Here is a 26,529-nt window from a genome sequence, read left to right on the forward strand (position 1 = left end):
TATCAGCTACCTTTTCTGATCTACTGAGATGATGGTATGATTTTTTGTCATTTATTCTATTGATATGTGTCTCATTTGGTTACGCTGCATAACCTATTTTACATGTTGCTGAACTTCATTTCTCTAGTATTCTGTCAAAGATTTTATGTCTATATTCATAAGAGATACTGAACTGTATTTGTGATTTCTTCATTCAGTTTTGGTACCGCGGTAACACTGGACTCATATGATGCATTAGTAAGTGTTCGATTTCTCAGAAGAGTTTTTGACAAAATGATCATAATTCGTCCTTAAATATTTGGTCATGTTGTGCTTTTTTACCTTTTCTTTTTTTATATATAAAATAATGCAACTCGGCTAGCATGCTCAATAGAAGGAAATGAATATAGACTCTTTCACTTTATAACCCTAAAAGTAATCTATTCCATTTATTATCTGCAACGCGCTGTCAGAGTTTGAGTTACAGGAAAGTACAGGAAGTTCTCCAATTCATCCTTAAAAGGATTCAGTTATATATATATATATGCGCACACACATAAATTTTCAAAGGTGTACATATATATATATATTCCTGCACTCTCAGCTCCCTCCCCTTCGCAATGATCTCTCCCTAAGCGTGGTTCTGGGACAAGGTGATGATGAAGTGACCCCGGAGCTGACAGAGGCAACCTCCCCGCAGCAGTCAGCAGCTGGAGAGGGAGGGGGGCTGGGCCGGGAGGGTCTCCGGGGCGGGGCGGAGGAGGAGAGAATGCAAAACAGAACCTCGCCCCTGGAACCCGCGGCGCAGCCACGCCCTCGCTATAAACGCGGGGCTGTCCGGACGCGGAGGATTCCTGCGTCTGCGGCCCGAGGCGGCCGGCGGCGTGGGTGCCCGGGCGAACACACGCAGAACAGCCCAGGCTCGGCCGTGGTCGCCACCGACGGGGAGCAGCTGGAGCAGGCTGCGAGGGTGACGGCGTGGAGTCCGGACCCCGGGGCGCCGGGAGGAAGCCCGGCAGCCGCGCCACCGCCACCTTGCCACCCGACGTGGGCGCAGCTGGGGCGCGCGGGGGTGAGTCCGCGCCGACTGCCCGGTGAGACTTGGGGGCTGTCGCGGCCGGGGAGGGTAAGCTCCGTGTCCAGGTGTCTTAACTGCGGGCGGCTGTTCTGGGGGCTCCTGGGGACCTGGGAGAGCGCGATCAGAGTTCTGGCAGCTCCCATCCCAGAGCCTTTCCCCAAATCTGGTGGAGGGAGTCTGGGTTTGGAGGGAAAAAACTGGGCTGGTTTGCCCGGAAATTTTGTCCCGATTTGCCGAGCCTCTTTCAAGTACGAGCAAGATGGTGATGGTATTCGACCAAGTAAACTTTCTTCCCGAGGCTTTTAGCTTATGCTGGTCCTTAACCATGACAGTGCTTCTGAAGTGAAGTTAAAAGTGTTCCTAGCATCCCCTCTGCTTCCGCGGCGATGCCCTGCCACCACGCATCCTTGTCCTTCCCCACGGTCCAAGCCAGGGGTTCCGGGCACCGGGCACCGCTGTCACCTGGATGAAACTCTCCCGGTCTCAGGAATTCCCAGCTGCCCTTTGATCCAGCACGTTGTGGGGAGAGAAGCCTGCTACATTCTCCCAAGACTTCAGGAAGTTTTCCCTAAAGCAGTGCCCCATTTTTTTTGAAGAGCCAATCTTTAGACCTGTCTATTGCACCTACTTGGAGCCGCTTCTTTACCTAATCTTTGTTTGCTGATGGCATCATTAACTACCAAAACCCAAGGAACCTTCTCATCTTACAGTAAAAATTAGGTCCTCACTTTTCCCCGCAATCACATTTGGGATGTGGATGTATTTATTTCCAGTGTTATTGGGGAAAAAAAGAAAGGAACAACGAGAGAGGCAAGAAATCTGGCAAGCCACTGTTCTGAATTTCTTGAGCAATTTGTTTCTCCTCTTGAAGATGCGTCACCGCCAATAAGTTTCTTTGGGTATTTACCGCCTGAGAGTTCTGGGACACTGGGCTTTTATTCCCCTCAGCAAAAGCTTTAATCCTACTTCATAAGCGTTCTCTGAAAAAGAAAATACTTTTTGTTTGCCATGTGTCCTTCCCTCCATTACTGTCTCCCTATGGATCAAAGCCCCAGATGGATAATGCTGTCTCAGGGCTGTGGTGGATTCCTGGTGATGCCTGTTTCCCCCCTCTTCCTCTCCACCAGCCGTCCTGCCAGGAGGGCCAGGGGCTAGGGAGGCATAGTGGTCCCAAATGGGAGATCCAGCTCTCCTAGCTAACTACCTAGAAACTCTGAACGTCCAGGTTCCTGCCCGTAAAGTGAAGGGCTTAAACTAGATAATCTCAAGGGTTCCTTGCAGTGACAAAATTCTTTGATTCCTTTTGTTACCTGGTTCTTGCTTAAAAAATAAGAGCCAATAACAATTATCCTTTAGCCCATGTTTGGATTCCTTAAAACAATGTAAATAACTCTCTTGTTAAATCATCTTCTCTGAAAAAATCACTGTTTCCCAATAATAGCTCCATGGGCCCTAAATTAAGGTGGCCATTCCTATAATATGGCTCATGGCTCAGGCAGTCACTCCGAGGTTCTGGGTCTCAACATTTGCTGAAGTTTCCTGACTATTAGTTAGTTTCAAGTCTGTTTTCCACCTTTTCTCCCTTTTCTTTTCTGACTTCATTGTTCTTTATTCCCATCATGAGAGGCCTTGATTTCTGATTTGGCTCTTCTTTGACCTTAAACTGAATCAACTGTTCCATCATCCAACCCAGAAGACAACTGGTTTTCCCCATGCCAAGGGGAGACTTGTCTTCCTTGAGATTTATGTCTTTCAGGCACTGATACTGTGCCAATGTTCCCTGTTTCCCAGCACTCTGAGCTCACTTCTTTACTCTCCCTCTCTTACCCTGATTCATTGTTCGAAAGGGAGAAATGTGTGTGTTCTGGATTCTTAATTTTTTATTTCTTTTCTTTCTAGTTTGGGATCAGAATTGTGTGTCTATGTGTGCAGTGTTGTTTTTCCCTTTTTTTTTTCTGTTGCTGCTTATTATTGTTATTATCACTATGATTAATTAGTTGCCTTAAGCTGAAGGGAAATTAATGACAGAAAGAGTCAATATGCCACTTATCCATATCCCAAATAAAATACCTAGCTGAAAAGGAATTTGAAACTTGTATTTAAATGTATGATGTGTCTCCTGTAGTTTTATCCGTGCTGGCATAGTGCCCTTTTTATGCAGATAACTGAGCATTGTTGTAGTTTGCTTCCAAATTTTTGATAGAGAAAAAGATAAAATCCCATCACTTTTACATGTTTTGGCTGCCAAATGCAAGCTCCAGCCCTTTAGCCCCAAAGTTATGTTTAGTCCTTTTTCTGCTCAGTTATGACTGGGGAAAACCAGATAGTACCTCAATTAGGCTAGTAAATTAAGTTTTGTTTAGAAGTTTAAAGAAGGTTGAATGTTGTAAAGATGAAAAAGCTGTGGCAATAAACAATTGTGGAGCCAAAGCAACAAAGTATGACAAGTATCCAGAGCCAGGCTAAGAACACTTTTCTCCCATTTCATCCAGCAGGTTGGACAGGTCAGCTTTTAAATGCATGACCAATTGAAAGGGCTCTTATTTTGCTTAAAATAATTTTTTTCCCTTTCAAAATTATCTGAAGTCAATACATAATATGCTTCATGTTCCTTTTCACATAGGTGTTTATTAAAGCAGTGCACTAAAGCTCCCATAACCAAAAGTCAATTTTGTTCCATCCCCAGCCTACATGTAGTTACCATTTTCTATTATATTCATAAATTATGAATTTTAACTTTGAAAAATCAAGCTTTCAGGAATTCAATAGATAAATCTCTCTTAAACCAATAAGAATCTATAGGGATTCAAGGTGCTATTCAACTAATTTGACAGTTGATTACCGTTATCCTATTAAAGCTCTAAAAGGAAATGTTTTAATCACAGCAAAACAATCTAAAGAGCTATACATTTTCCAGATGTTTCATATTCTAATTGTTACTTTAATGTTGAATTTGACCATTGGCTATAGAAAACAAAATACGTATTTAGGACAGTCACAGAAATGGCAAGTGAATCTTGCTACTAGCTCTGTTGGTTGTATTATCATTCAGAGATGTTCACAGAGAGGAAAAAAAATCCTTTGCATATAAAAACTAAAGTTGTCTTCTTTGAATATAAAAATTCTGTGACACATAAAAACAAAATTGTCTCTTAAAATATCTTACTAAGCAAGAATTCATTCCGTAATGTAAATGCTATATAACTTTTATTTTACATTCTTTTCATAGCTAAATTTGAAGTTTTTGTTGTTTTTAATTTGGTTTGGTTTGGTTCCTAAAAGGATTCCTAAATGGGTACAGCATCTAAATTTCATAAGTGGATATAAATGTCTAGAATCTGTCAGTTTTGATAGTTTCCTTCCAGTATTTTGAATTGTGTTCCTAGCCTCACGTTTGAATATTTTCTAATTTGAAAGTGTAGAAAATGAGTAAAAAGTGGGTATTCTTTGTTTTTCATAACTGCAGCATGACTTTGTATTTCAAATCCCAGTTCTAGATGTGATTAAAATTTAGAATCATAGCATTAATAATCATTCCATTTCAGTCAACTTTCATGCATTTACTTGCAGATTGTATGCATACACAAGCTGCTTTGTTCTTCACTGTATGATGTTTAACATCTTATTTTGATCAATGGATTTTAAATACCTTGAATGGTTAAAGAAAATTGGAAAATACACATGATAGCATGCTCTTAAAGATAATTTGATTGTTAATTTGATCTCTGAATTTCTTTAGATATTTTTCTTGTTTTGTATTCATCAAAGCTCATTTATCTACTTTAAAAAATGAAAGATTATGTCTATGAAAAATATCAGAAATAACAGCAGATACTTACAGAGGGAATGCAGTGGATTTGAGTGATACTCTGATGCCCTGAGAACATGCAAAGTATAAAAATCATGTTTGCCCTGGAAGATAATTGGTTAAGCTGAGTGTGTGTATATTTATGGGTCTCTCTAACATCTCCATGCCATTGAGAAGAGAAGCCACTTTAAAACAGCTCTTCTTTCTGACCAGACTTTTGGACGGGATGAAATATCGTGGTCACATTGTTTGATTCTGGCCACTTCCTTAATCACCACAACTTACCCCCGCCTTCCCACCCCATGGGCTAATAACTCCTTTGATTACGGGAGTCACATCCTATCATCCTTGTATTTTATTGTAAATGCTCCACGAAAGTCACTTGCACACCTGTTTGCTATGTGTGTGTTTGTTCTTGGGTAAAGCTGTGAAAAATGTTAAATACATTTTGAGTTCCCTGTCTTCTAGAAGACATGTCAGAGGGAAACCGTTTTTCTAAACTCATTTAGGTTTATTATCCTATTACAGACTGTTCTAGTTTGCTAGCTGCGGGAATGCAATATACCAGAAACGGAATGGCTTTTAACAAGGGGAATTTAATAAGTTGCAAGTTTACAGTTCTAAGGCCGAGAAAATGTCCCCATTGCAACAAGTCTATAGTAATGTCCAATCAAAGGCATCCGGGGAAAGATACCTTGGTTCAAGAAGGCCAATGAAGTTCAGGGTCTCTCTCTCAAGTGAGACGGCACATAGTGAGCACAGTCAGGGCTTCTCTCTCGGCTGGAAGGGCGCATGGCAAATACGGCATCATCTGCTAGCTTTCTCTCCTGGCTTCCTATTTCGTGAAGCTCCCCGGGAGGCGTTTTTCCTTCTTCATCTCCAAAGGTCGCTGGCTGGTGGACTCTCTGCTTCATGGTGCTGCAGCATTCTCTGCTCTCTCTGAGTCTCTCTGAGTCTCTCAGTCTCCAAAATGTTTCCTCTTTTATAGGACTTCAGAAACTAATCAAGACCCACTCAGATGGGTGGAGACATGTCATCCCCTAATCCAGTTTAACAACTGTTCTTAACTAAATCTCATCAACCAGGGAGATGATCCCATCACAGTCCCAAATACACAGCATTGAATAGAGACTATTCTACCTTTAAGAAATGGGATCCATATTAAAACATGGCTTTTCTTAGGGGACATACTTCCCTTCAAACCAGCACACAGACAATAGAATGACTTAAAATTGATGTTTTAGTCTTGCTCGTTGGGGAACTAATTGTTAGTACCATTTTTCAATCTAAAGCAGTATTGGGCAAGGGGAAAGTAGAGGACAAAGTAAGAAAAGGAAAAAATGGTTGAAGTTTTTCAAAATCTGTGGTTATTAAGGTGTTGGGGGACAGGTAGGTTGAGCCTAATAGAATCACCCGGGGAGCATGTTAAATCTATATATATCATCCCCACTCTCCTTTCTGCTCTATACCCCATTTCTCCTGTGTGAGAACAACTATGTTACGAATTCACAGTAACCAGCCGTAATGACTTCATATGTCAAAAGCCGCAGTCCAGCAGCAAGGGCATCTACCTCTAGAGCTTGTTAGAAATGCAGAATCTCAGGCCCCAAACCCACTGAATAAAAATCGACCTTTTAGTAAGATCTCTGGGTGATTGTAATGCATGTTAAAGTTGGAGGAGATAAGTCTCCAGTAACTGTGGTTTCGTTAGAGCGATTCCCTAAAGCCTATTTCTTTGGCTTTTTAACACACTAACATTTTTAACAAAGCAACATTTACAGAGCACAGGCAGCAGGCCAAATACCGAGTTCAATCTTGAAATGTTGTATTTTATTTAATCCTACAACAACCTTGTGGAGTGGTCACTGCTTTGGCCTCATTTGATAGGTTGGGATACTGCATTGGGATACGGGGTCCAAAGCTCACCCAAGCGTGGAAAGTGGTAGGAGTCAAGATTTAAACACAGGACTTCTGATTCCAAAGCCCCTGCTCTAAGTTACACAATCTACTCTACACGAGGCTGCCAGCTTTTTAAGGCCAACTGAAAAAGTTATTTAAATTTATTATTTGAAATCAGACCTGTTTCCCTCCTAAAAAAAAAAAAAGAAAGAAAAAAGATCTGTTTTTCTTTTAATTATCATATTCGTCTATCATCTTACCTTTAAAGTCAATAATCAAAGGTTCTAGAGATTCCTTCTTTAATTGGAAAATAAATATTAGCACTAGGACAGCCTACTGGTTAAAAAAGTCTTGGTATCTCTAGTGTTCTAAAATCTAAATATTCATAATCTAAAATATATTGTTCTCGTTTTAGGTGTTTTTTGATGCTATAAAGAGAGCTCCATTTTGAATTAAACATGCCATTCCTTATATGAACATAAATTGTTTGGCATGTCAACTTAAAAAGTATATATGTATATCACTTTTTCAGCTTCTACAATAAACACCTTTCTGTCTGCAAGCACAGTTTACAGAACTGTAGTTGAACATAGTTTTATATATTCATTTCTTACTTATGAGATTTTTTCCTTGCCATTGCATTTTTTAAAACACCACTTTTAATGACGGTGTAATATTCTATTCTATGACTTAATCTAATGGGAATTTAAAAGAACAGGAATAGACAGATGTATACATCTGTGACTCTCCAAATGATTTAGTCCCGAACAACTTCTCCCACCACATGGCAGACCCTCTCACAGCTGTCAGCTGGATCCAGCAATTGGGTGCTGTTTTGAAAGGGGTTCATTGATGTTGATCAAAAAAAAATTGAAGTGAGTCTACATGATTCCCTGTAATCATGTTTGAGAGGAGAGATTTGCCAACAGAACCAAGCCACCATCATCCTCTAAGTGATTAAAGGACGTCCTTGGGGTCATAATTTCACCAGCTGCTTGGATCTGTGGCTTTAGATATACAAGCAGCACCAATGGTGCAGAGTCTGCCTTTAAAATGAGCTGCTGTAATGGCACGCCGTGGGAGCTGGGAAGGGAAAGTGATAGGAAGGAGATGACCTACATAGAACAGGCAGAGTTTCTTAATGCCAGTAAATGATAAAGTGCTGATGGTTCCCTTTATCACCTGTTTGTGTCCCACTGGTCTCACTAAATCCAAATATTTGTGATCGTGTGACTGAGTATAATTTGTGCCAGGATTTTCTCTAAATAGATTAGGAAAACAAAAAGCCTCGCAGACTTTCTTCTTAGTAAACTTCGTACGCTTACAATTTTATCATCACATTTTCTTTTCTTCCCTTTTTTGACCCTAACTCTTCTCGTTATTTAATTCACATGCATTTCGCATGCTTTTACATCTACACAGTATGCGCCTGGAACAAGATAGTGCCATTAGCCCACCTTTAATCACCTCTCTTTCCATTCAAATGATGTCACGCCACATAAAACATGTTGTGCCATGATGTCTCCCAGCCCTTAACCTTCACCGTGGTTAATTGCCACAGCTTTATCAGGAAAGGATGTGATTCCTGCGTCATGATTTTCTGAGCATATGCCCTGCCCTTTGATCTGCCGAGTTAACAGAATGTACTTAGGAGAAAAATAGACATCTGTCTATTCCTATTATTTTAAATTCCCTATCCCTATTGTTTTAAACTTAGGTTAAGTCGTATAATAGAATATTACACTGTCGTTAAGAGTGGTGTTTGAAAAAAATGTAATGACCAAGAACATGCTCATAGGTAAATAAATCAATATATAAAACATGTATCATGAGTGATCCATATTTGTATGTATGCATAGGGAGGGGATGATGTGTGTGGTGACAGAGAGTCTTGTCCAGGTGTCATTAAGTTTGTATTTTGGTCGCCGATGTCCTCATGAAAATAACTGAGTTTTGTCAGCACTGATTAGCGAGTAAAATCATTTATGATCTTCTCGTGTTTGTGGAGGAGAAAAGAAACACTAGGAAAAAGATAAATTCTAAAAGCTTTGGGTTTTTAAAATCACAAAAAGATGATTTTTTTTTCGTTTTTGACTTTCAGAATTTCCTTTAATGAACGTGATTGCATTTATACTTCTTATCTGCTGTTTGTCTTGGAATTTCTGTTACATTCCTTATAATCCACTCTGGATTTCAGGCCTGAGACCAGCACTGTTAGCTCTGTGGAGAATGCTCCCTGCAAATCTGATATTTTATTTTCCTGTGGTAAGCGAAGCCTTACAGAAGAGTCCACAGAATTCCCACCATAGTAGTGCTTTGTAGGAGAAATCATCCTATGAGAAATTTCTTTTGCTATTTAACAATTAAACAGCCATGAAATAAGGGCAAAAATAGATCCCTCTAATAACAAATTCTTCTGTGTAACAGATAATGCTATGTAAAGTTTGTGTTCATTTTTTTTAAGTACCCATACACAAGCTTCTTGAATAACTCTTCAACTTTAAACAATTTTGTATTTAAACCAAATCCATAAAGAGAAATATTAACAAACTTAGCCATGTAAAAAACTGAAACTTTTAGATGATAAAAAAACACTGTATTAATTCCTGGTGCCTGCCCAGGCAAGGAAAAAAGCACTGTGTTAAAAAGATTAACAAACTAGAAATCTACTTGCCATGCATTAAATATAAAATGGCAGTTTTCTTAACATAACATGAACTCTATAATAAGAAATCAATGAGCAACATAATTGAAAATTGAGCAAAAACCATGACTTGGAAAATTAGTAGGAGAATAATTGCAAATAATGTAAACCATGGACTATAGTTAATTGTACAATTATATATTCTTTCATCAATTGTAACAAATGTACAACACTAATATAAGGTGTTTCTAATAGCAGGGAGTAATAAGAGCTCTGTATTTTCTGCATGATTTATCTATAAATATACAATTTCTCTAATAAAAAAAGAAAACGAGAAGAAGCTGAACCTCATTTATAAACTAAAAATATAAATCAAAACTTTTTCACTTATATCGAGAAAAAAATTAGAATTGGATAAAAAGCTGGAGTTTTGATATCATAAATTAGTGTAACCTTTATAGAGGACATTTTGTAAATAGCGATTAAAAACTTAGAGCGTGCAGATAATTTTCCCCAAGAATTCTGCTGTTTAGAATATGTATATGTTTTTTGTGTGTATATAATCAAATCAGTTCAAAATGTGTATGTATAAAAATAATGATTGAGGCATTTTTGTAACAGTTCAAAAGGGAAACAAAAATGAAGACATATTAGTAGGGAACGGGTCAAATATATTATTATAGATCATTGCAATGAATGGCATACTGCATAGTCATCAAAATGAGTGAGGTCAGTTTATGTATGCTAATGCAGAAAGCTCTGCAAGTCATGTTACTAAGGGAAAAAAGAAGGCAAAGAGCAGAATATCATTACTCCATTTGGATAAAAGAAAAAAACATGGATATGCACATGTGTATATATTCTTAAAATTCCTAAAGGATACATAAGAAGCTTAGTAGTGAGTGTCTCTGGGAAATGAATCCAGAGAGGAGGTTAAAGAGGGCTAGGAGACTTTATTTTATATTCTTCTGTAACTTGACATTTGTACCACATGCAGGGATTACTGCTGTGAAAAAGAAAAACAGAAATTTTTTTAAAGGTGATTTTTAAAAATCATGGTACAATAACACTCGTTAAGAAGGAGATGGACTCATTTAGCAAAGTTTAATTGTAAATTCTCAGGTGAAAATTCATTCCAATTACAATAGTTCTTATGTACATCTACAGAAAGTATCTGTAAAGGCAGCTCTATTTTACACCAAAACTTTTTTTTCCTCCCTTCTAATAGTGTATGTCTTCAGTGATATCAGGGAATATGTTTACTATAAGTGGAGAGGATGAGAACTAGATCTCATGATAGCAAGCCACTTAGTAAACCTAACTCTAAATAAGGGAAAATATTCTTAATGTAGACCAGATGGTTCCATTCCCTTCAAAACACTTTTAAAATGCAGTGGTAATGCTTCCTCTGTAAAGTTAAAAATATATATATATGACCATATTCAATGAATCATTTTAATCTTTTTTTTTTTCTTTCCAGATGAGACATTATAAACTGACTTTAAATGACTGGGTTTTTGTCTGAATAAGTCACTGAAACTGAAGCCATCCAAGAAAGTCTGCATCCAGGTAAATGACTCCCATCTATAGCATTGTTCTCTGTCAGTAAATTTTCTCTAATGCATAAGCAGTGGAGGTAATGCAAGAAGTGACACATACTGTATGTGGTCCAGTGACAGAAACATAAGAAACAGAGAAGAATGAAATTCCAGACTTGTCACATCCCCTCCAATACACAGTTTATAAGCATGTTTGCTTACATGATTTTAAATGTGAACAGCCCCGGAATGACTGAAATGTGTGCATTCATATACTGATGCTACACCATGTGAGAGATTTGCAGCCCGGCAGCAAGAACCCCCTGCGCACAGTTCCGGAGGTGACTGAGCTGTGCAGCGCATCCCTGTAGGGCTTAGGAGGGCCAGGAGAGCAATGACTGGGCTCTGTCAGTTGGGTTCGGGGGCCTCCCTACCAGCATTCACTTCCAGAGGCATGTGCATCAAGACCATAAACCTTAAAACTTGATCTTCTGACCTTCAGAAAACCCAAATGCCTGAGAATCTCAGTCTTACAAACTCCCCCCGTTACTCCTAATGGTAAGATAAAGGAAAAAGGGCAATGGGAGATGGGAGGTGATGGCCAAGTCCCCACATAGCCTGACATCTACTCTTGTTGAGAGTGCAGGGCTGGGCAGAGACTGCTCTGTAGGTCCGTGTTCGATCCCATGGGCCTGTTAAGACATGATTCATAAAATGAATACCCTACTCATAGGTTCCCCCACCCCACCAAAAAAATGCAACTCAAAGAACAAACCCTCAGTTTTCCAAATTAGCACGACCTCCCGAGTCCTTCTAGAGAGACTGAAAAGAGCAGTTCCTCTCATTCTGAGGATTTTGTGATCCCATAACTTTTTTTCAGTTATGGGATCACACAAAAAATACTTTTTATCAAAGTAGAGGGGAGGTGGGTGGGGAGACAGAAAGTCAGAGCCGACATTCTTTTTTTTATTTTTTATTTTTTGCTAGATTGTCAAGTAGGTAGCTCTTGCTGGGAAGGCACTTCACAGTGGTGTTAGGAAACTATTTAGGATAGTTTTAATCTTGCAGACAAAAATAGTAACATTCTACAAAGTTCTGTCACTGGATATCTTTACTTTTTTTTTTTTTAATTTTTCTTATTCTTTTGAGGTGTAGTTAAGCTCGTGAAGCTGTCCTGTGCATGTCTTCTGCAAAAAATCTAGTTCTGGAAAAACTGCATTAAGATACATATCCTAGTAAGGAACGTACTAAGACAGGAAGCTTTATTTTACATTGTAAGAGTACTGGCTATTTGTCCGTAATATCCCATCAGCCCTACAATGGAAGATGTGGAACAGTTAATCCAAGGAGTTTCTGCTGTGTTTGGAAGCCCTTCCTTTCTAACGCTCATACATTTGTAGCAATATTTCCAAAATAACTATGATGTTCTGCTTCAGACTAACAAAACCCCAGAGAAACATTATATAAGATTTTAAACTTTTTCACATCTTATAAAGTTTCAGATGAATAAGCAAGACATGCTCAATTCTAAGAAAATAGTTTTGTTTGTTGTTGTTGTTAAAGAACTGATGCTTTACCAATTCTGCCACTAAGTAGCAACGTTGCCCTCCTTTCCTGCAAAATAATCTCCAGAGTCCTATCCCAGTCCACAGGCACTGTACTCAAATACAAAGAAGTATTTTCAGAAAGACCTCCTGCACTGTGCAATATCCCTTGAAAATTTTTGCCTAATCCCTTATTGATTTAAACGAGTAATGTGCAAACAGCCTTTCCAAGCCTGTTTCATAGGGCCAAAGGACTTATGTTGAAATCTACTCATAACAAATGGAGACAACCTGATTGAGATGTTTAAAAGCCCCTGTTGGGTGATGTAAAATCTGTAGACCTTTAAACTGTCCAATACGGTAGTCATTAGCCACGGGTGGCCGTTTAAATTTAGATTTCATAAAATTAAGTAAAATTAAAATTGTAGTTCCTGAATTGCACTAGCCATACTTGAAGTGCTTAGGTGGCACAATGCCAAGGCTGCCACACTGGCAGAGAATATTTCATCGTCATGGAAAGCGCTATTGGACGGTGCTGCTGTACCCAACATTATTGATAATGCATCGGACTTAAATCATCAGTTGCTAAGAAAGGTTTTTTTGCTCTTTTAAACTGCTTTGGAAAACTTCTAAATATTTTTAAAATTCCATTTTTCTCCCCAGTAGTCAATCTGGTATATAGCTTCCAGGAGATCTGTTTGTTTTTCTTCTTCCTATTTGCTTTCATATTAAAAGATATGGAATTAAGTATTTTATATACTCTTCTAAAGTTTGAAGTTCTCTATTTTTTAACGTTTTTTAAAAGAGGTACAGACAGTTATTTTGAGCTGCGCACTGAAGTCTGTGGCCATTGGCTAGTTCACCTGAGTCACTGGCCTCTCCAAGTAAGCAAAGGTAGGAAAGATGTTGGATTGTACTTGAAGTTCAGTATTATTCTTTACTCCTTAAATTCTGTAAGATTTTGTTTTTCCTAAATTGTATTGCCTTAACTAAAGCTGATTTATGTTTTGTTTTGTTTTTTAGCAATTGGAGAGCCAAGCAAAATAAGTATTAGAACCCTTACTTCTCAGTTTTCTTTATGGAAATGTACATGATATTAGAAGTGTCCATTTTTATTTCCAAACTAGATATATAGCATGGATAGGAGTTTTGCTTCAATTTTTAATTCGTATTCACCCCTCCTCTTACAGTATATTCCTAAAAGCCTTAATCAGCATTTTGATTCCTTTAATAAAACATCAGTCTCAGTTACTTTCCAGTCACCTATACATAGCAGGTCAATTATATTTGGTTCCTGGACTAATGACTATGTGTTACACCAGACAAAAAAATTAAAAACAAATTTGTCTTTGAGTCATTGAATCATCAAAGATTTGAAATAACTATATAACATCTGTGAGAAAGGGAAATAAATATCTAACCAATACTCTCTTAATACATTTAATAGTATTTTTTCAATGAAAGGATAAATAATAAAAGTTTAGACCCAGTTTGTAATTTTAAAATATGAAATTCTCATTTTGGGCAGGGTAAAGTTTAGCTCTTCATTTTCAGTAAACAAAAATGTAGCTTTCTTTATATGGTAAGCAGATTTACTCCAAATACCTATTATCTGTACAATTTATCTATAGTTATATTGTTCCTGTGCTTATAGAATATAGATAGGTATGCTTAGTACATAACTATGTAAGATATTCTGATTTAAATTATATAACTATTAATATTTTTAAGCACTTGAAAGACCTCAGAGAAGCAGCCCATTCTGAGCTCTAAATTTAGAAGGTCTGTTTTGCTGGCAGGAAGAACTTTTGGCCCATACCCAGTGTTCTTATCCCTCCCTTCAACTGCATAGTTGATCTTTTTAAGAGTCTTAGACAAATAGGAGTCACTTTTAAAATGTTGGAAAGGTCTAGGATATCTCAGAAATGTAATAATACAGTGCAGACCTGCCACGGGGGTAACCAGTTAACCAAAACTAAACCTTCAGCAACTTTTCAGAATTTAAAGAGACTCTGGACCCACCCAGGGAGCCACAGGAACAATGTGACAACACAAGTTCAAAACCAATCAAGAGCAATGTTTCACCTCCTCTCATTCAGACAAGACCAAAATACAACCACACACAGTGTGGGGCACCATGAAAAGCAAACAGAGCTGCTGTAGATCAAAGGAGGCAATGCATAAAGGTTGTCTTTTGACCCCGAGCCTACATCTTGGCTGCTCCTGATGCTCTCAGGTCAAAGAGGAAGAGGTACGAGGCGGGTGCTTTACTATGTCCTGGTCCCTCCCACATCGTCAGCGCCCAGAGCGGGAGGATAAAGCCACTTAGTGTCCTCCTTCGCAATGCAGAGCAAGAAATGCAACCTGCCTAGTGGTGTGAAAGCAAGGCCAGTCTGAGTCATTGATGACAGCAGGTTCTTATGCAATGAGTAAGGTTATTTCATAACACGGATTGGCCAGCTGTAGTTTATTCTACACTAAGCCACTAGTGAATGATACTCTCTGTTGTACATATGGCATGTTTATCTGCTATACACACTGAACAGATAGGGAGCATTGGAAATGGTGCTGTGAGAAGTGCTGGCCTGCAGTGCCTTAGCTTGATTTGGGGTGACTGAAGTAGTGGGATGTTCCCCTGAACTTCTGCTATAAGGTAGATTTAATTAGGTGGATAAGCTAGACAAATGCACATCATCTGAATTAAAAGGTAGAAAATACAGTGAAGGAGAATCTGCATGTCGAATAAAACAATTAATAGAGCTGAAAACTAAATTTATTTTAGACTCTTTAAAATATGTGACAAATCTAACAAGCCTCATTTAACAACTTAAAGATAAGAATAAGCTATTTAATCTATTTTCTGATTTTTACGCGCTTAGCATAGATGTAAACATGTTTTGAAATCTTTGTAGTTTTTATTAGATCCTTCAGTTTTTTTTCTTTGTAAGTTTCTGTAGTGTCATTATTCATTCTGTGTGGTATGGATGAGTGTGTACCTGTGCATGTGTGTACATTACAAGAGAAAGTAATTCTGCAATCTTCTTCAATTCATTCTAACAATTTAGCTAAATAGAAAAATTCATTGCACAAGAAACTTTTATTCAATATGTGTAATTAGTTTTAGTTAACTTTATTAATGAAACGCTGCAAATCATTTAGATGCTGCGTACCCAAGAAGGGCCATTTCTCTCCCAAAAGGGGAAAGTGATATACAAATTGGTTAGAAAACAAATGTAATTAGATTTGATCTGTTCAGTATTCCTGTCCAGATGTGAAGTTAGGCACATACCTGAGTCTAAGTATATAATAGGAAATAGTGTAGGAAAAAGAAAGACTTAGAAAATGTCTCCATGGCCCTGTTGCGCAAAACTGGCACCTAGTGGGAACCTATGACAGCATGTGTAGACACATTTTCTTCAGACAGGGCTATGTTTTAAATTTCTTTTTTCAAATCTGTATGTTTTTTTAGTAAGGCAGTACATGAACTCTCCCTGTTTGTCAAAGACCCCACCACTCCCTAATGCCTTAAGTCAGTTGCTTCTCTCATTTACTTAACTGCCCGACTTCTGATGGCATTCCAGTTTGCAGCTATCATGGCCTAGAAGGTACTTATTGAATCAGTGTGGGTTAACCCTTATGTTTCTTTTCTCTGACTCTAAAAATAGGAATATCAAAGAAATGTCACAAAAGTAAAAATATTTCTGAGAGTGAAAATGATATCAGACACAAGCCTTTCATATTCAGGGCTGCATTTTGCAACAGATTCTTTTGTGATGCATTTGAGAAGTGTTTTTGAACACCTCCATGCCAGTCACTATTCTCGGCACTGGAGATGCAATATGAAAAAAGCAGACAAAAATTACTGCCCTCATAGAGTGTCTTGCATTCTAGTACATGTGAACTGAAAAACAATAAAAAAAAAATAGGTGATATGTAAAATGTTGGATGATATGGAGTAGGGGATAGAGTGTGGAAAAAGTGGGGGGAGGGGTGTTGCCATTTTAAAAGGGTGTTCCTGGAAAGCTCTCTGAGTGAAGGAGAGAATTCTGCTTGTATATGATAAAAGATGCTCTTGACTAAAATAAAGCCAAGGCTAAGGCCCTGAGGCAGCAGTTTGCCTGCATATTCAAGAAACAAATACAAATAGGTCAATTTCCTTAGAAAACAAGAAATAGTAAAAGAGTCATTAAATAGTGAAGAGTATGAACTGACTGGTAGAAATTAGAGATATTTAGAGTGGGATACTAGAGAGAGAGGAAGAAATGGAATTTAAAAACCTAAATAGGTTAAAGACATTAAAATGCTGTAAAATAGTCTCAAAATATCACCAAAATTTGCTGATTTTAAAAAGAAGTTGGGAGTGCAAAGGTAGTTCAGTGGTAGAGTTCTCGCCTGCCATGCCTGAGACACGGGTTCAATTCCCAGCCCATGAACTTCCAAAAAAAATCAAACAAATGGTGCTGTAATAAAGGGATAGTCACATGGAAAAAGAACGAAATGTGACCCCCTGCCATACAGCATACAAGATAAAAAAAAAGTTGGCCGAGATTCAGTCCCCAATAGCTGGTTCTGTAGCTCTGACCCACAACTGATCATTACAATTCGGCATTTTGTGTCAATTCTTCCTCGATACCCACTTACCTTGTTTGGCATCTCTGTTGTACTTCAAGAAAACTTTGCCCATCACTGGCCTGTAACCCTGTGTCTCTGGACCTGAAAATATAACTCCTCAAGTAATCAAGAGTTAGGTGTGCACAATGCCTTGTTAGATTATTTTTCATGAAACCTTTGCCTTTTAGACACATACAGAAATGTGCTTAATAAGTTCTAGGGTTACTACTAAATATGAGGTGATTTCTAATGTCAGTTATTCAGTTTAAATTATTTTATCTTTGAGATCAACAAAAACTAAAATTCAAAATAGAAAAGACGCATTTGGGATTGAGTGTATGGCATCCATCCACATGTAACTAGGAATAAAATTAATTAATGCAAAATTTCAAATGCAACTAGTTCTAAATACATATATATCGTCTACATGAGAAGACTTTGTGTTATTCTTTTAATGGTTTCTTGTTTCTCATTATCCCCATGCTTTTTTCTAGTCCTGCTATCTTCAAGATTTCCTAATGAGTATTAGGAGGTAGGCATGTTTAGCAATCTGTATTTGCAGATTGGAAACAAGAAAATGAAGACTAATAGTTTCTCCCCTACTAATGTGATTTTCTACAGCTCCTTTCCTACCAGGTTAGGCAAAAGACGCAGTCACTGTTTCCAGTAGATGGAGTCAAGGAAAATTCAAGAATCTGTGATGCCTTGCCTCTCCAAAACGGGGCAGCTGCCTCACAGACTTCCATTGGATACTCCCCCAAGAGTAAGAAATGAGAAGTGATCATGAATGAATGAGAAAAACTACAGTTGCCTTTATTCTGGAAACATAATAACTCAATGCCAGAGATTGGTAGTGGCTGAAAACATTTAGAAAAATAAAGTGATTTATGATAAAACAAATGCCATCATTCTTACACGTTGTCATGACTTTTGTCAAATAAGATTTTATCAAGTATATTTCAAATTGTCCTAAATTTGGGGAAATAATTATTAAGCACTAATATTAGGAGGCATCTTAATGTTAGAAAACACAGACAAGAAAAAATTGAGTTCATCTTTATGTTATTCATATATACATGTCCTTACCAATTAAAAAAGTACCATTTGATGAGAACCTATGACTTTGCTGTCCCTTTATATATGGTAACGTATCTAATTTAATCTTCCCAGTTCTCTGATTCCTGGCCCTCGCTAGTTAATGGTGCAAATACAGTTATTTTAGGACCACAGGAATTTATTTCTCGTTAACCCTCTTATCACTTACATCACTAACTGCCCCGCAAGGAACTAGAACATTTTGAGGATGTACAGTGCATCATCTTAAACAAGGCGTTTTTCTTTTCTCATGCAAAAAACACGGAAATTAGCTCAAATTGAGCTGGACTTGGGTTCAGGTGAGGGTCCCTGGATTTCAGGAAGTTTGTACCTCTTTGGTAACTGCAGTGTTCCTTTGGAAATTACTGCGTAAAGGCCAAACTGCTGAAGTCTAGTCATTTTCCTTTGAGTAAAACCATCTTGGTTGTATATCAGTATCTGGATGTTGTTCTTTTCATTGCTCGTTATAAAATATGGCAATTCTAATTCTAAATCCCAATAGAATGGGAAAACCAAGTTGAGTTAAAATAATGCCTGTAATTTAATCAGTATTCTGTCTTTAACAAGAAGCTAGCGAGTCACAACTTCTTTCAGTCCCTCTGCCAGTATTTTTCTACTGTAAGGAGATATTATACAGTATTTTAGGGAAAACAAATTTCTCTGAATCGCTAGGGGTAGGGTAATAAAAGGTTGGAAATAGCATTTTAAGCAAGATCATGTATTTTCTTTCAATTCCCTCACATTGAACAGACTCTTAACTTGAGCTTGTTAGCTGTTCTGACTGTGGTTTCTGTCTCTGGTTGGACACTAATTTCAATGCAATGTTTTATCTTCTTAATCTGGTAGAATTTAAGAATTTAAGTCTCCATCCAGGTCAGAAAATATAATTAAGACAAACTAATCTAGCTAATGCAGCCATCTCACTCAAGGAAAATATAAATTAAAGAGTCTAAATCCAGAAATGACTCATCCTTGACACTCTACCAGGTTGTGTTCTAATTTTCGGGTTCCAACTTTGGGGGGAGGGTTGGGGGACAGCAGCTGCCAGGCATTGTTTCACACACTTCATCTTATCTACTTCTCAAGACAACACTTCGAAGTAACTATTGTTATTGCCATTATATTATATTAACATTTTATAGATGAAGTCACAGAGAATCAGAGAAATTAGTAGTTAACAGCTATTAATTGAACACTTAACTGGATGTCAAACCTGTGCCCCTCCCTCCATTGGCATTTTCTCATTTCATAGAAATACAGACACACACAATTATTGGCTCCATTTTTTTTCCCACAAGGGTCCATATCACTAATTGGTGCCAGGGCCAGGACTTGGGTTTGGGGCTGACTCAATGCCCTGGTTTTTATGCTTCTCTCCCAGCTGTAACCTGCGAAGTTCTCCAGAACCTAAGATCTTCCTATTTTTGTTTAATCAGCTGCTACAATAGCAGCATTTTTTTTTTGCACATACATATACAAGTGAACACTGTTCTAATACTTAATTATAGGTTTGTACTCATATTGGGTACAAGTATGAGGTGACAGCATTTTAAATAGATGAGTCAGGAACTCGGACAGGTTTGTTCGATGTAGGGTAAAGCAGGTATTTTTTTGCAACATTTCAGTGTGAAAATTGTTCATTCATATGGCCGCCGGCCATACGCAGAAATGCAACCGACAATGAAGACGACTTTAACTCCTTTAAATTACGTGGTTTGTAGTACAGATTATTGCACTGTGAATTAGTTTCCTTCTGTTGTAGAATTGACCATTTGCATTATGCAGACAAGCAGTGTAAAATATTACTAAAATTATTCTTGAATCCTAGCTTTGAAATTGGTAAAAAACATTAGGCAATTTGTCTGAGAGAACATACAAAACACTTTTACAAAGGATTGAGATGGGTCCTTTTCCCCTTGTTAAATAGAGCCTTTGAAATGAATCCAGCTGATCCACTAGATAACACTGCAAATTGTCGTATTTTAATACAGTGACAGAATGAGAGGGAAGCCATACTAGATGTACTTGTACTTCAGGAGGGATCACAGGCTAGAAACGTTATTCAATAATGTGTTTTTGAAAAGAGACCCTCTCTGGTGGTTTCCTAGACTTTACACCCAAAGCACAAGGAACCAAAGAAAAAAATAGATTAATGGGACCGCTTCAAAATTAAAAAGTTCTGTGCTCCAAAAGATTTTGTCAAGAAAGTGAAAAGGCAACCTACTTATGGGAGAAAATATTTGGATACTGCATATCCAATAAGGGTTTAATATCCAGAATAGATAAAGAAATCCTACAACTCAACAATAAAAAGCCAAACAACCCAATTATAAATGGGCAAAGGACTTGAATAGGCGCTTTTCCAAGGAGGAAATACAAAATGGCTAAAAAGCACATGAAAAGATGCACAACACTAGCTGTTAGATAAATGCGATTTTTTTTTAATTCAACTTGTACTTAATACTGAAACTCAGAAGACGTGGCTGTTTTTATTTAACAATATTAAGCTACTCCTGTTTTTCAAAGGTTTATATGAATATTTTTTAAATCACGTGGGTTTAATTCTACAAATACTCCTTTTATTTTTTTTAGGATGGGTTCATGTGATTTTTTAAATTATTTATTTTTTATTGATACATATTTTATATTCCCATACCGTGTAATCATCCAAAGGGCACCATCAGTGGTTCACAGTATCATCATATAGCTGTGCATTTAGCATCACAATCGACTTTTTCTTCTTTTTTTTGTGAGAAATAGCATATAAACAAAAAAGCAAAAAATTTCAAAGCACATCACAACAATTAGTTATAGAACAGATTTCTAAGTTTTGTATGGACTACAATTCTGCAATTTTAGGTTTTTACTTCCAGATACTCTAAGACACTGGAGACTAAAAGAAATATCAGTTGAATGATTCAACAATCATACCTGTTTGTTAAGTCCTACCTTCTCTGTATAACTCCACCATCACCTTGATCTTTCTCCCACACTTTAGGGGTGTTTGGGCTATGCCTAGTCTAACTTTTTCATATTCGAAGGGGCTGTCGATAATATGGGATAGGGGGATGGAACTGGTTGATGTTCTGGAGACGCTGGCCCCTCTGTAGATAAATGCAAATTAAAACCACAGTGAGATATCATTTCACACCTACTAGAAAGGTCACTATTTAAAAAAAGAAGAAGAAAACTACAAGTGTTGGAAAGGGTGTAAAGAAATAGGAACACTCATTCACTACTGGTGGGAATGGAAAATGGTGCAGGTACTGTGGAAGACAGCTTGGCAGTTCCTCAGGAAGCTAAGTATAGAATTGTCATAAAGTCTGGCAATTCCGCCACTAGGTATAGACCCAGAAGAACTGAGAGCAGGGACCAGAACAGCCATTTGCACACAATTGTTCATAGCAGCATTATTCACAACTGCCAAAAGATAGAAGCAACCCAAGGGTCCATCAGCTGATGAATGGATAAACAAAATGAGATATATAAATAAGGATGGAATATTATCCAGGTGTAAGAAGGAATGAAGTCCTGATACCTACAACATGGATGAGCCTTGAAGATGTTATGTTGAGGGAAATAAGCCGGATACAAAAAGAACAATACTGTATGATCTCACTGATATTACTAATTGTAATTAATAAACTCAGAATTAGAATCTAAAATATAGGTTACCAGGCAAGCATGGACGTAGAAAATGAGCTGATGCTTAATTTCTGCAGAATTTTTATTTAGGTGGGTTGTAAATGTTTGGAAGTGGGTAGTGATGGTGGTGGCACATTAACAGTACTGAATTATGCTGGTGCATGTGGTTGAATGGAGAAGGTTTGGGTAGTGGATGTTACTAGAAGGAAAGTTAGAAGATAAAACGTGGGACTGTGAATAATGGACTGTGGTGGATAGTGTAAATATAAGTATGTTCTTTCATGAATTAGAACAAATGTATGACACTATTACAAGGTGTTAAGAATAGGATGATGTATGCAGAAAATACATCTTATTTAAACTATGGACCATGGTTAACAGTAATATTTCAGTATTCTTTCATCAATTGTAACAAAGTTACCACACTAATGCAAAGTGTCATCAATGGGGGGCTGAATATGTGATACTGTATTTTCTTATATGACTTTTCTGTAAATCTACAACTTCTCTAGTTAAAAACGGTTGTTTGCTTTTTTTTTTCAAACGCCTCTTATGTTACACCTTGCCTGGCAACAAATGTAGCCACTTACTTCAAATGCAAGTGTAATTGGAAGCTATACAAATCTAGCATCAGAATCCCAAACCCCTGGTGCAGTACTCAGTAAATTACAGCTTTTATGTTTGTGATATTGTCAACTACTTCATTTAAATATGTGAATATATGATTAGGCAATGCTTTAGAAGGCCTGCTCCACATGCTATGAAAAGGTTTCATCATTATTAAACAGGAAGGTCCTTCTGTCAAAGCAGATCTCATGGGCTGCTGCTGGCAGAGGGTAGACCCAAATCCCTGGGCAAACATGGAGCACAGCAAAAACCTGGGGTAACCGAATTGCAGCAGGACAACCCTTCCAACCAACACCTTTATTATAACTTTAAACCAGGCCATTCGTTTGTAAAATTGCAGCAGAGCCTTATAAAGTAAACCTGAAAGGACATTAATTTTTTTTTTTTTTACCTTTCTTAATTGTATAATTATCATGCAAAGCAAAGAAAGAAAAAAGCAATAGTTTTCAGAGCACTCTTCGACAAGTAGTTACAGGAGAGATCCCAGAGTTTGTCATGGGCTACCATACCATCCTCTCGGATTTCTCCTTCTAGATGCTCCAGAGCATAGGCGGCTAGAAGGAATAAATGCTTCTTCTATCATCACAATCGACTTTTTTTTCTTTTTTGTGAACAATAACATCTATACCAAAACCCAATAAATTTCAAGGCACAGCACCACAATTAGTTGTAGAACAGATTTCAGAGTTTGGTATGGGCTATAATTCCACAATTATAGGTTTTTACTTTTAGTTGCTCTGAGATACTAGAGACTAAAAGAAATATCAATTTAATAATTCAACCACCATATTCGTTTGTTAAAACGTACCTTCTCTGTATAACTCCACCACCACCTTTGATCTTTCCCCCACACTTTAGGGGTATTTGGGCTATGGCCATTCTAACTTTTTCATATTGGAAGGAGCTATGAAAGGACATTGATTTTTAATCAAATGTAGTATGACCAATAAAAGAAAATTTTATTTAAACAAGTAGTACATGATGTTTTAAATGAATTAAACTAAAACTGAACTTTAATATCTTACAATAGGAAAATAACTGCTTTAAAATTTAATGTTAGAGCACATATCAAAGTATATTGGGAGCTATTTTATTTAGGCATTTTGCAGAAAATAAATTTTCATCTCTGTGATTTGTGACTGGCTGTTCATTTCTGTGTTTAAGAGTTTGAAGGTATGCTCAGCTGTCTACCAGAAATAGCAGGGAAAACTCAGTCTCTTTCCAAGTGAAGATGTTCCCATTAGCATTTCTCCTTCATTTATTAATGTGTAATTTTTATTCCCTAGTGTTATGTCTTAAAGAGATTTTAAATCTTAGAACATAGAAATAGGTTTTGAAATTGAGAGCTGAAAGTCTCAGCCAGTTGATTATGATTTTGTTTTAAATAGGTAATACAGATCTCTAGTGGTTGAACAGTTTGAGAGCTCTGCAAGGAAAGCTAATTGTGCAGAAAGTGCTTGCATTTTAAGGAGGAAAACAGTTATTAGTTGAAAGTCTTCACATTGCAAAACTCACATGTTTCATACAAACAAACGACCAACCCTTGTGGAAGGGTAGAGAACTTCCCATCCCCTTTAGACGCTCCACAATTCTTCAAAACAAGCTGAGTGAAAAGCCTTCAGGAAATAGCCACTATATGTCTTCTCTCTAAAAGATTAACATCCAATTCATTCGTTACATGAACGGAGCTGGAAGATCTTTGCGTCTTGCTTAATACATTTTATTTTCTTTTGTACTCACTTTTGCCTCATTGGGCCTCTTTTTTACCTCCAGGTTTCCAAAGGCTCCCCATAAAAATGGGATCCCAGATCCCCTGTTGTTTCCTCAGGTTCTCCCAGTGGGAAGCTGGGTCATTTCTCAAATCTCCGTGCAGGAGAATCCTTTGATCCACATATAATCTTAAGGGATTGTTGAGTGCACCTCTGTACTAGTGCTCCTCAGGTGTTAATGTTAATTAATTAATGCTGTTAATTAATCAACAGGCAGATTCTGAGCTAGGTGGGTGTGGGTGGTGCCAGGTGCTCCTCATCGCTACCGAGCTTCTGGGAGATGGTGAGGCCACCTATCTACGGACCCTGCTCTGAGCCCCAAGTAGGCTCTAAAACATGTTTCTTTGTTGTTTTTTTTATTTCCTTTTTTACTTTTGCCTTTATTGATTTCATTTCGTTCCTTCTTTTTACTTTTATGGCATCTCTTAAAATTGGATTGAGTTTTTGAATTTATAAAACTTTTGAAGCTCTCTTTCAAACTATGTAAGAATATCTTGGAAACCTGAGTTTGCAGGGTGGCTTTCAAGTTTTGAAAAGTTGATCTTAACGTTTTAAAAATTGATTATGGGGGGCGGTGCGATGGTGGCTCGGTGGCAGAATTCTCGCCTGCCATGCTCGAGACCCGGGTTCAATTCCCAGTTCCTGCCCATTGCAAACAAAAAAAAAGAATTTCATTATGTGTTATCTGTTGAGCTGATGGTGGTGTGTGCCCCTCTCTATGCATTTGGCTAACTGCCTATTTGTAGGTGCAATTAAATGGTTAACCAGCCACAGTGAGAGAGTGGGTGACCCATCAGATTTTGTGCATGCTGTAAACGAATAGAAAAACTACTGAGGACCCAAAGTAATATCCACGGTGTGAGTCAGGTAGAATAAAAAGAACAAATTGGGAGCAATCAGAGTAAAACATGGGAAAATATATTTTTCAGACCCAATCTATTCTAATCCATTATGTAAATAAATTCGTATCATAGCATGTTGTCAACCTTAATTTTGAAATCTATCATTTTAGAACTTAGTCATGGAGTAGTCTTTAAAAGCTCCTTGCAGGGTGGGCCACGGTGGTTCAGCAGGCAGGTTCTGCTGAACCTGCCATGTCCGAGACCCAGGTTCAATTCCCAGTGTTTCCCCATCTGGAAAAAAAAAAAAAAAAAAGCTCCTTCCAAACTTTTAACTTCTGGTTTCAAATATAAAATAATATATTAACAGGCCATGGCTCAAAGGGAGTACATAAATTATCATCATTGCCCTGCATGAACAGTAATTCACAGGTTTGGCTTAGACAAGTCTTAGATGAAATAATTATGTACAGTACTTAACAATGTAAAAGTAATTAATCTAGCAGCCTCATATTGGTTTGGCCTAAATAAACATGCAATAAAAAAGCCATATGATTTTATTTTTTTTTCACTCATGTTTTTACTTTAGTAAGTTGGGATTTTAATGTCAGAAGAAACATATCTTTCCTTTAAAAATCATTTTCTTTTAAAATGTTATTATAATGATTATAAGCTGAGTTCCATATATTTATAATTGTGGGCAGATGTTCTCAATTAATCATTTTTATGCATTTGTTCTACTTCAAAGGAGTTTGGTAAAAAATGATTATTTTTAATTAAGGTGTAAGCAAGAAAAAAATGAGTTTTTTTTTTTTAAACTGCAAATCTAGGCTCTGTTGATGGGTAACTACAATCCTGTGGTGGTATGCTTTGGCAAAATGTTTCAAATAAAATTGTTTTTTGTCCAGGGGGTTCCGTAAGGGAGCAAGTTGCCTATTTGTAAACAGGTCCTTTGCTCACAAGTCCACAAAGTAAAGGGCTGGGTCATTAGTTTTGACATAAGGGCAACAGATAAGACAATGAATACCTATTTTGGCAGAAGGAACAAGCGTGGGTGATTTTCTCCTAAGGAAGGAGAAGTTCATTCAAACAAGTTCTTTCTCAAAAAGTCCATTTAGTGAGTCCAATCTTACAACCTAGGACATGTTTTCTTCTATGTGATTATACTGGTTAATCATTGTTTTATGAAGTACTAGTGTCCCCATTTCATAAATAGGCAAAGAGGAGAATGAGTGAGTAAATTCTTCTAAAATCAAGCAGTGTACAAAATGTAGAAAACAGGCAGCAGGGGAGAGACGGGGCCACCAGGGGAGAGGACTATGAAGGGAGGGTTGCTCAGGGTAGGCTGTCAGCCCACACGCCCTTGAGGAATCTTGTTATTTGGGGGATGGGGAGGGGACTCCAGAGTCCCTTGTGGCTCCAGGACCCTCCCCTGTGGATTGGCCCCACCTAT

General features: G+C 37.6%; 1 long non-coding RNA gene across 1 annotated transcript; it reads left to right on the forward strand.

Moving 5' to 3' along the window:
- The first annotated feature begins 1,012 nt into the window (after nucleotides 1-1,012).
- LOC143684119 (uncharacterized) lies at nucleotides 1,013-18,318 on the forward strand. The gene is made up of 3 exons (XR_013175852.1): nucleotides 1,013-1,073; nucleotides 10,889-10,977; nucleotides 17,723-18,318. It is a non-coding gene; the product is annotated as an uncharacterized LOC143684119 (long non-coding RNA).
- The last annotated feature ends 8,211 nt before the right edge of the window (nucleotides 18,319-26,529 follow it).

The sequence above is a fragment of the Tamandua tetradactyla genome, chromosome 5, assembly GCF_023851605.1.
Source record: "Tamandua tetradactyla isolate mTamTet1 chromosome 5, mTamTet1.pri, whole genome shotgun sequence".
NCBI classification, from domain to species: Eukaryota; Metazoa; Chordata; class Mammalia; order Pilosa; family Myrmecophagidae; genus Tamandua; species Tamandua tetradactyla.